Source organism: Mandrillus leucophaeus, unplaced genomic scaffold (genome assembly GCF_000951045.1).
Source record: "Mandrillus leucophaeus isolate KB7577 unplaced genomic scaffold, Mleu.le_1.0 Scaffold892, whole genome shotgun sequence".
Lineage (NCBI taxonomy): Eukaryota > Metazoa > Chordata > Mammalia > Primates > Cercopithecidae > Mandrillus > Mandrillus leucophaeus.
In genome coordinates, this window is record NW_012109719.1 from 644,417 (window position 1) to 654,038 (window position 9,622).

Genomic DNA, 9,622 nt, shown 5'->3' on the forward strand with positions numbered 1-9,622 from the left:
GTTAGCCAGGATGGTCTCGATCTCCTGACCTTGTGATCCGCCCGTCTCGGCCTCCCAAAGTGCTGGGATTACAGGCTTGAGCCACCACGCCCGGCCCTGGCTCTTTTTTAAAACTTTGTATACATATCTTGACTTCTTTTTGCTTCAACTTTATTATTTATATATTTTTAAAAATCTGCCTTGCAAATATATGAGAATGAAATAATGTATAAAAAGCCCTTAGCATATAACAATACCTAGTGATAAGGTTTGACTGTGTCCCCAGCAAAATCTCATCTTGAATTGTAGCTCCCATAATCTCCACATATTGCGGGAAGGACCCTGTGGGAGGTAATTGAATCATGGTGGTGGATTATTCCCATGCTGTTCTCATGATAGGGGATAAGTCTCACGAGATCTGATGGTTTTATAAAGGGCAATTCCCCTGTACTTCTCTCTTGCCTTTTGCCATGTAAGAGGTGTGTTTGCTTCCCCTTCACCTGCCATGATTGTGTGGCCTCCCCAGCCATGTGGAACTGTGAGTTCATTAAATCTCTTTTTCTTTATAAATTACCCAGTCTCAGATATTTCTTCACAGCAGTATGAAAATGGACTAAAGCAGTAAATTGGTACCAGGATTAGTGGGGCGCTGCTGTAAAGATAACTAAAAATGTGGAAAAATGTGGAAGCAACTTTGGAAATGGGTAACAGGCAGAGGTTGGATAGTTAGGAGGGTTGAAGAGAAAACAGGAAAATGTGAGAATGTTTGGAAATTCCTAGAGACTTGCACGGCTTAGGAGACAGGAAAATGTTGGAAAGTTTGGAACTTCCTAGAGACTTGTTGAATGGCTTTGATCAAAACACTGATAGTGATATGGACAATGAAGTGCAGGCTGAGGTGGTCTCAGATGGAGATGAGGAACTTCTTGGGAACTAGAGCAAAGGTGACTCTCACTATGCTTTAGCAAAGAAACTGGTGGTTTTTTGCCCCTGCCCTAGAGAATTTTGAACTTCAGAGAGATAGGGTATCTGATGGAAAAAATTTCTAAGCAGCAAAGCATTCAAGAGGTGACAGAGCATAAAAGTTTGGAAAACTTGCAGCCTGACAATGCAGTAGAAAAGAAAAACCCATTTTCTGGGGAGAAATTCTTGCCACCTGAAGACATTTGCATAAGTAACAAGAAGCCAAATGCTAATCACCAAGATGATGGAGAAAATATCTTCAGGGCTTGTCAGAGACCTTCACAGCAGCCCCTCCCATCCCAGGCCCTGAGTCCTAGGGAGGAAAAATGATTTCCAGGGCCAGGTCCAGGGCTCTCCTGCTGTGTACTTGGAACTTGGTGCCTTGCATCCCAGCCACTCCAGTCGTGGCTAAAGGGGCCAAGATACAGCTCAAGCTGTGGTTTCAGAGGATGCAAGCCCCAAGCCTCGGCAGCTTCTGTGTAGTATTGATCCTACGGGTGCATAGAAGTCAAGAATTGAGGTTAGGGAATCTCTACCTAGATTTCAGAAGATGTATGGAACGCCTGGATGTCCAGGCAGAGGTTTGCTGTAGGGGCAGGGCCCTCATGGCGAACCTCTGCTAGGGCAGTGCAGAAGGAGCATGTGGGGTTGGAGTCCCCCCACACAGAGTCCCCAGTGGGATACTGCCTAGTGGAGCTGTGAGAAGAGGGCCACTGTCCTCCAGACTCCAGAATGGTAGATCCACCAACAGTTTGTACCGTGCACATGGAAAAACGACACAGACACTCAACACCAGCCCGTGAAATCAGCCAGGAGGAGCACTGTATCCTACATAACCACAGAGGTGAAGATGTACAAGGCCATGGAAGTCCACCTCTCGCATCAGCATGACCTATATATGAGACATGGATCAAAGGAGATCATTTTGGAATGTTAAGGCTTAATGACTGCCCATTGGATTTTGGACTTATGTGGGGCCTGTAGCCCCTTTGTTTTGGCCAATTTCTCCCATTGATTGGGAATGGGTGTATTTACCGAATGCCTATACCTCTATTGTATCTAGGAAGTAACTTGCTTTTGATTTTGCAGGCTCATAGACAAAAGGGACTTGCCTTGTCTCAGATAAGACTTCGAACTTGGACTTTTGAGTTAATGCTGAAATGAGTTAAGACTCTAGGGGACTGTTGGAAGGGCACATTGTATTTTGAAATGTGAGTACATAAGGTTTGGGAGGGACCAGGGGCAGAATTATGTGATTTGGCTGTGTCTCCACCCAAATCTCATTTTGAATTATAGCTCCCATAATCCCCATGTGTCATGGAAGGGACCCAGTGGGAGGTAATTGAATCATGGGGGCAGGTTTTTCCCATGCTCTTCTTGTGATAGTGACATTTCACAGGATCTGATGGTTGTATAAAGGGCAGCTCCTTTGTGCTTCTCTCTTGCCTGCCACCATGTAAGATGTCCTTTGCTCCTCCTTCTTCTTCCACCACGATTGTGAGGCCTCCCCAGCCATGTGAAACTATGAGTCCATTAAACCTCTTTTTCTTTATAAATTGCCCCATCTTGGTTATTTCTTCATAGCAGTATGAAAATGGACTCATACCCCTAGCAATACAACACTTTAGTAATTTTTAACTGTAATCATTAACTAAAATTCTAGGATCCTGTGGCATTGACCAAAGCATGAAGTGCTCAAAAATATTATGCCACTTCACTACTTTCATATAAGGCCCTTTCTTGATTCTAAGACTTCTGGAAAAAAAAATAAGGAAATATGTAAGCCCACAGGTCAAGATGTTTAGGAAATTCTAATAGCTGCAACTGGTAAAATGTTGCAAGTGTAGGATTTGTCTTCCAGAGTACATGCAAACATAGACCTAGCCCCTTTTGTACCTCATCATTATAAATACCATAATACAGCAATCCAATGGATGTTTAAATGTGACTATTTTTAAGACATAATGTACTGAGCCTCTTCAATAGCTTTAAAATCTCTTACATCTGTAGTACACGTTGCCCTGTCAATATATGCGAGTTTAGGAGCTGAATAACCTAAAATGAGTAATGTACTACTTTACAACCAAATATGAGCTAGGGTCACTGTGACCAGTAATCTGAGGTAAATTGTTTTTTCATCTATAGTAGAGGAAGGCATCAAGATATCAATTTACTTGTCAAAAATAGTTATAATTATTACAGGTACATTGTACTGTATGTTTGTATCTGGAAATTACCCTCTGCAAAGCTTATGTTATTACCACCTACACGTTTTGCTTTCTCACTTTTCTTATAAATATATATTTAAAACTTTATTTAGTCTGTAGAAATACCCACAAATATGGCCAAAATGTTATGCAGATAAGACTTATTAACAAGTTAAGATCCAGATGCAGATTAAGACTTATTAAGTCTTATCCAATGCAGATAAGATTTATTCATAAGCTAAGATCCTAAGTTAACAAATGATCAGTGTGCCAACTGGAAACCAGAAATTCAACACACAGTCTAACCTCTGTACTCTTCCATATCCATATGAAGAACTTATTTTTTCATGTAAATGGAACAAAATATATTATAGCAAAATCAAAGATTTTTTGACATGACATTATAGTTCATATTGAACTTAGCTATTAGACTGCCCGACCAGTAAGTCCCATCTAGCATGGATTTTAACACCAAGATTTACAGCATAAAGAGTAGGCACACACATACAAATCACCAATGGCATAAGTGCCACTAAGAAATGAAGAAAAAAAATCATGCACCCACAGAGATACAAGAAAGAAAATGAATAGGAAAAGTAAACTATCTTGTTTCTTCTTCAAAATAAAATGCTTCCTATGGGCTTTTTATTATATAATGCTATTATATTACTAATTATAGTATATAATTATATTACTAATGAACTTTTACGTTAAAATTAAATTACTTTTAATGGCTAAAAGACATAATTACTTGTGCACCAGCCTAATATTTACATACTGTTTCTTCATTTTAAAATGCAAATACATGTATACTGTTACACTAGATTACCATGTTATATTCTTATAAAAATAGATGGGATCGTAGATAGTTACTATCAAAAATGTGTGATTTGTAAGACAAAAATGCTGGTGAACTATGTTCACATTACCAGCTATTTATTTCTAGAGTTTTATAGAAAATTTTAAATCACAGAAAGATATTTGTAGTGTCAGGAGGCATCTGACCATACAGGCCAAACTTAAGTAAACTTATATAGTTTTGAGTTTCTAAATTACTGTTGCATACTTTATTTTACTCAAAAACATCGTCATATGGACCTTAGACTGTGTCTAATGTCCACAGAAAGGAAAAAAAGGTAAACTTGTGAAAGATAGCCTTTTGAAAATCTGAAATACAAATATATTTATAGTTAAAATGATGATAAGGTTTGTAAAACGCAATGCAGGAGGTTGTGGAAGAATAAAGATACTATTTTCTATTCTCCAACTTCTGATTTCCCCCAACAACATTTCCCAGTCTACATTTTCCTATTTTTTTTCCTGTCTTGCAAACATTTACATCATATATTGCACTTGGTTGACATTTTGGAACACTCAAGCTGCTACTGTAACAATGGAATTCATACTAACTTTTAAATCCAAATAACAGAAATATTTCTGATGCTTTGGTGATTGCCAAGGGGCCATCTTGGTAGATCTCTTAGGCTTCCTAGAATTGACTCAAATAGGAGATATCTAAATCTTCTTTTGCTGAATTCTAAGAAGATTATATATCCACATAGCATATAAAAAATGAGATAAATTATGTAAAGTCCCTCTTAGAGAGCCTGAAATGTTACAAATTTCAATAATTGGTAGCTCCTGCTGCTAGACAAATTAACTGAAAAGTTGTCAGCCTTCAGCTCTGTCTTGTCCTTGTTCTGCCACTAAGTAGCAGTATTAAGCAACCCCTAAGCCATTTTTTATTTTCTGTCCCCATTTCAAAGGTAGGACATGTCTTTGAACACTTATTTGTTTTGGCTGTCTTACAAGAAATAACGATTTCAAGAGATTTAAAATGTATAAATTTCTGAAATTTTCCATGTAAATGTAACAAAATATTACAGCAAAATCAAAGATTTTTCTGACATTATAGTTCATACTGAATTTAGATATTAGACAGCCTTACCAATGAGTCCCATTTAGCATGGATTTTAACACCAAGATTTACAGCATTATTATAAGTGATGAATTCTCCTTTGAAAATATCCATTTATAGAGGAGCCCAAATTTGATTCAAATGCTTTGACTGTCCTTATCAATTTCTATCTCATGGAGATGATGACATGCCTCTGAAACAAAATCTATTCCATGATTCATGAAGTTGTCTGTAAGTTAAATGGTAAAATATATATATAACCTGAAAAACTAGTAACAGCATGCCAAAGTGAGGAGAGTTGCAGAAGGAAAAATTATAATTCTAGTGTCTTTCTGAGCATAACGACAATATTTACCGAAAGAGGTGTGTTATTGAAAAATACTCGAAAGTTGTGATAATGCACTGTTGTACTCCCAAGCAATATTTGCATTTGAAAAGGATAGTAGGCGCAGGTAACTTGAACAAATGGGATGTATATGGTGATATTAGAAAAGAGGCTAGTTCTTCCTCCACTGCCTATCAAATTCATTTTATAGGACCAGTTTTTTTTTTTTTTTTTTTAATTCCACTGACACTAACTGTAATCTCAAACAGGCTGCACTACTTTCCGTTGACTTTCAAAAGAAAAAAAAAAAAGCCTTCTGGTCACTTTTAGTTCCCCCAAAAGGCGCAGTTCTGGATTAATATGTCTAGTTCACTTCGCACTTTATGTAAACCAAATCTCCTTCCCTCCCACTATATCAGGTCCAAAGTCTACATTTGAGAAAGAGGGTCTAGGTTATTTCTCTATTTTTCATCCTAGTTTCTCTCCTTCTGCCTTCCTTTTTCTCCTACAATTGAACAAAGCTGTTCTATCTCCTCTAGAGTTGAAACTTAAAGGGGAAGAGTTAATGAAGGAAGAAATGTCTTCCTTGATTCCTTTGCCCAGGGCAGTATCTAAAACTGACTCTTTCTCTTAAGGCCACTTTCTTGAATTCTTTGGAGATCCCACCCCTCATTCATGGTCTGACACCTGCAGTATCTTTGGCAGGGTAAATGCATCTCCTCTGACTATCACATCCAATTTCTCCCTGCAACTTTAGATATTCAACCTACACTTTTAGCCTCTTTCTACTAAACTCCCATCACCACTCCATACGACCCAATCATTCTGGATGTAAGACAGCCCCAAACTAGCTCTGGGTAACCCATGGCTGGCTGGCGTGAAGCTCTTTTTAAAATGTGGCCTTCTCTTCAATTCACCTCCTGGCAGGTGGATCCAGCCACAGCCTTTTGCCTTTTAGACTTCTTGAATTTCTTAAATATGAATTGGACGCCAGTCCCCTGTGTCTCCCAAACTGCAGAGGACAAATATAAGCACTCTGAGCAAACTTAAAGTTGTGCTCCCTAGGCTTTAAATCAGAAGAAATAATAGCTTACCTTTCCCTAACAGAAGTGAAAGTGGGACTCACAGCACAACTCTCTCTACAGAAACGACTTTTATCTTTATCTCTACCCTTTGATCTCTAGTGCACCTCTCTACCTGTACAACCTGTTACACATGCTGGCAATGAGAGTTTTCACAAACCCTGTTCTTGTATATTTTACAACTTTATTTTACAAGTTCCCTAGGTGGTCAAAAACAGGTTCTCCAAACCAAGGTATATGAATATTTAGAATGCATAAAATTTTCCAAGGGGTACATGAACATGAATAGTTTTAAGAGAAGTCACTTTCAATTCTTCATTTTCCATGTAGACCCTTTTGAAAAGCCAACCTCTCTGAAAATGTATCTTAAGTTTAGTCATCATGCTAGTCCTTCTTTCCCAACCCTTGGCCTCTGCATAATTTCCTTTTCAAATGTTACAAAAGGAAGGACTTATCTCTCACCGATTCTAAATCTTACTGTGGCATATTTCATCCTCCTCTCCTATAATCAAATAATTCATGCCTCCTGGGGTAGAATCACATGAGACCATATTCCTCTAAGTCTCCTGTTTAGCACTGGCCAAATACTTTATGTTTTGTAGTTAATTTTCCAACAGAAGATTTCATTGTACACTTAAAATCAGAATATATATATATATATATATATATATATGCAGATAAAGATCAAGATCACATAATGAGAACAGAACTGATAATAAACCCTCTATCAATCTAGCAATAGGTAGAACACAGACATGGTTCACACTGCACAGTGATTTTCATTGCTTCCCCAAAAGCAATCTAGGTAACAATGCATTAAACCTTAGAAAACCAGTTTCCTTTATTTAAGATTAATTACCCCTGTTCAGAGAATGATAAACTCTGATTCTACTAGATGCATAATAAGAAACATAACCATTTTTAATTGTGAAAGAAATTCTAATCAATATAGATATAAAATTCTCAAAAATATTTATTTCTGAGATAATCTCTGTCAAGATTTTTGAAGCTGCTTAGAGACCAGCCAGATTAAAAATTTTTAATTTGGCAAAGATAAATAAATCTTTGCTCAGCTTATCAAAGAAAGTTCTGCAATAGACAATGTCCAATTTAATTTTTTTAGGCTGATATAATCTATGTGTGGCTTCAAAAACAAGGTGACTATAAGAGATAAACAGATACAGTTAGTAATCCTTTTTTCAATCTAGATAAAATTGTAAGGCATATTTCTCAGAAATCAGCAAAATGAAAGATTCTAGTAACTAAAGTATTTTTCTGTAAAAATTTTGAATGTTTTCAACAAACTTGAAAGCAAACCAGCGTATCAATTGACAGTAATTTTTGATATTGCAATACAATTTGATTTTTGACATATAACTATAGAGGGTTCAAATAACCAAGTAACATTACTATAGTAAAATGCCTTCCCTCAACAACATCTTCATGTAAACATATTTCCTAGTGCTTACCCCTATAAAATAATAACAGAACTGATAATAAACCTTGTATCAATCTAGCAATAAGCAGAGCACAGCCATGGTTCAACATTGCACAGTGACCTTCGTAGAGAAAATATAAATCTAGGGTGTCTGTAAACCCCCTTTCCAGATTAGGTGCTCCCAGATTTCAAGAAAGAAACATGGGCCCATGCACAAGACAGTGCTTCAAAAGACAGTGTCTATGTACATCTTTCTTCCCGTTCTGGTCAGCTTGCCTTAGTGGCTCAGCAACTGTATAAAATATTGGGCCAGTGCAGTGGTCTGTAATCCCAGCACTTTGGGAGGCCAAGGTGGGCAGATCATTTAAGTCCAGAAGTTTGAGGCCAGCCTTGGCAACATGATGACACCCCATCTTTATACACACACACACACACACACACACACACACACACACACACACACACAAATTAGCCAGAAGTTGTGGTGCATGTCTGTAGTCCCAGCTACTAGGGAGGCTGACATGGGAGGATCTCTTTAGCTCAGGAGGTAGAGGCTGCAGTGAGCTGTGATCATACCACCACACTCCAGCCTGAGTGACAGAGTGAGACTCTGTCTCAGAAATAACACACACACACACACACACACACCAAAAAACAAAAACAAAAACAAAACACAAGAAAAAGAAATGTGCAGGGAGACATACCGCAGTTACAGCAAGCTATTCCTGAACAAGGTAATATGGCCACCTCTACAAAATCAGCTGTGCACAGAGAAGAAAAAGTGCTTAGAATGCTGGTCCTGGGGAATAGTAAATTATCCCAGCAAGAGGCTTGCATAACATTTTTTATATATATATTTAGATATTTTTCAACACCTGAGAGTGGGTGGTACACTGAAGCCACTAATACCAATGGCTAAAAAGCTTAATTCACATAAAATAACAGATCCTTCCACTAGTATTTTGCTAACAATTGCTTACCATCTTGTCAGGAAGAAGATGATGATAGTAACATAGCAGGCACTTAACAAAGCACCATAAGTGTGCTGTGAAATAACCAAGCTAGTCTCATGGAAATCAGGAACAAATAAAGGTTGCCAGCTAATATCATTATTATTCATCACTGTTTTGATATTTCTTGCATTAGCTAATACAAGCAAATGAGAAAATGAAATTAATACGTAAATATTGTAAATTTAAAAACAAAATATATTTAGTTATAGAAAATTACTAATACTTGCAAAACACAAAAAAGTTCCTATATTGTAATTAATAAAAGAACTTGATACAGAAACATGATACAAAATATATAAAACCAAAGGCTTTTCTTTATACTGGCAGTATAATACAAAAAGTAAAATAAAAATGAAATAGCATTCACAATAACAATCGAACTATAAAGTACCCCAGAAAACTTTAACAAAAATGTGCAACTGTATGAAGAAGAATACAAAATTTTATACTGAAGTTCATCTTGCATGAATTAAGAAAAACTATCATGCTTACTGGACCAAAGAAAACCCATAAAATTATTAAAATCTTTATCTTTTCTAAATAAATAGAAATATATAATGCAATTTTAATTATAATTTTATTGAGATGCTAATTTTTATTTGAATTTTCCTTTTTTTTTTCTTTTTTTTGAGACGGAGTCTTGCTCTGTCGCCCAGGCTGGAGTGCTGTGGCCGGATCTCAGCTCACTGCAAGCTCC

At 37.0% G+C, this 9,622-nt stretch overlaps 1 protein-coding gene across 2 annotated transcripts in view; it reads right to left on the reverse strand.

Moving 5' to 3' along the window:
* Positions 1-8,998, reverse strand: part of SLCO1A2 (solute carrier organic anion transporter family, member 1A2) — a 139,373-nt gene extending 130,375 nt beyond the window's left edge. For both annotated transcript variants that reach the window (XM_011969466.1, XM_011969469.1), the window contains exon 1: positions 8,893-8,998. The gene's annotated coding sequence lies outside the window, so the exon portion shown is untranslated. The remainder of the gene's footprint in view (positions 1-8,892) is intronic.
* Between the last annotated feature and the right edge of the window lie 624 nt (positions 8,999-9,622).